The following is a 2,094-nucleotide window of genomic DNA, read 5'->3' as shown; positions in this document are numbered from 1 at the left end:
GCACACCTTTCCTGATTTCGACCAATCCGCATCCCCTGGTTCTAACAACTACCTCTTGGTCTATGTATATGTTCCTCACGAGCACCATTAAGTGTTCTGGAACAGCACTCTTTGCAATGTTATCCATACTTTGTTATGATCCATGCACTCAAATACTTTTCAAAGTCAAAACTTTTCAGAGTCAATAAAGCACAAGTAAGTATCTTTCTGGTAGTCTCTGTTTCAGCCAAGATCCATCTCATGTCAGCAATGATCATTGTTTCATGTCCTCTTCTGAATCAGGCTTGAATAACATAACTTTCAATGTACTGCTACAACAATTTGCAGCTCTCTGTCGATGGACAACTATTTTTGAATTATCTTCAGCAAAATTGTACTTGCATGTGATATTAATAACATTGTTTGATGGGTCACTTTTCTTTGGAATGGGCATAAATACGGCTATTTTCCAATCTGTTGGCCAGGGAACTGTCTTCTAAATTTCTTGGCATAGAAGAATGAGCACCTCCAGAGCTGCATCAAGTTATTGGAACATTTAAAGGCCTTCAATGCAGCTTAGACTATTTTCTTCAGTACCTTCAGCTCTTGATCTGCTTTTGATGTCTCCTGCAGCATTCAATATTTTGTCTATAGAATCCTTCAATATTTCAAATTGAAGCTTGAATTTTTTTCTTAAGTTCTTTCAGCTTGAAAAATGCTGAGCATGTTCTTCCCTTTTGGTTTTCTAACTCCAGGTATTTGAACATTCACTTTGTCTTCTCAAGCTGTCCTTTGAAAATTTTCTGTTCAGCTTTTGCTTCATCATTTCTTACAGTTCCTTTGGCCTATCTATGCTTAAGGGCAAGTTTGAGAGTCTCTTCTAACATCCATTTTGGTCTTTTCTTTCTTTTTAATGACTTTTTGTATTCTTATGATGCTCTTGATGTTGTCCCACAACATCATTAGTGAATCAAATCTAGTGTATCAAATCTGTTCTTGAGATGGTCTCAAATTCAGGTAGGATATATTTAAGGTCATATATTGTTTCATTGACATGTTTTAATTTTCTTCATCTGAATTTCCTGAATTTCCATATGAACAACTGAATGTTTGTTCCACAGTCTTGGCCTTATTTTGACTGATTATATTGAGTTTCTCCATTGTCTCTCCCCATAGATAAAGTCAATTTGATTCCTGTGTATTCCATCTGGTGAGGTTTAGGTAAACATCTTTCTGATATTCTCTGCTTTCAGCCAAGATCCATCGGACAACATTCTTATCAATGGAGAAAAGATTGAAGTTGTCAAGAACTTCATTCTTCTTGGATCAACTATCAACACTCATGGAAGCATCAGTCAAGAAATCAAACGATGTATTGCAAAAGGCAAATTTGATCCATAAGACCTTTTTAAAGTGTTGAAGAGTAAAGATGTCAGCTTGAGGACTAAGGTGCTCCTGACCCAAGCCATGGTACTTTCAATAACCTCATATGCATGCGAAAGCTGGACAGTGAATAAGGAAGACTTTAGAAGAATTGATGCTTTTGAGTTATGGTGTTGGAGGAGAATATTGAAAGTGCCATTGGCTGCCAGAAGAACCAACAGATCTGTGTTGGAAGAAGTGCAGCCAGAGTGTTCCTTGGAGGCCAGGATGGCCAAACTTTGTCTCTCATACTTCGGACATATTGTCAGGAGGGACCATTTGCTAGAGAAGGATATCACATTTGGTAAGGTAGAGGGTCAGAGAAAAAGAGGAAGACTCCCAGCGAGATGGATTGGCAAAGTGATAGCATCAATGGGGTCAAGTGTGGCAACAATTATGAGGTTGGCCCAGGACTAGGTAGTGTTTTGTTCTGTTGTGCATAGGGTCACTATGAGTTGGTACTGACTCGATGGCACCTAACAACCACAAATCTTTCCTCTTTGTCTCTAAACTTTCACTTTCCAATTACCAATAACTGTCAATGCATCTTGGCTGCATGTTTGAAAAATTTCAGATTTAAGACGTTGATTTGCTGTTGTTAAGTGCCATTGAGTTGGATCCGACCCATAGAGACCCCGTGTAGGGTTTCCGAGAAGCGGCTGGTGTGCTTGAATCACCGACCTTATAGTTCAA

Source organism: Chrysochloris asiatica, unplaced genomic scaffold, assembly GCF_000296735.1.
Source record: "Chrysochloris asiatica unplaced genomic scaffold, ChrAsi1.0 scaffold00045, whole genome shotgun sequence".
Classification (NCBI taxonomy): Eukaryota; Metazoa; Chordata; class Mammalia; order Afrosoricida; family Chrysochloridae; genus Chrysochloris; species Chrysochloris asiatica.
The sequence above is the reverse complement of the archived record's forward strand: the minus strand, read 5'-3'. Positions refer to the sequence as shown.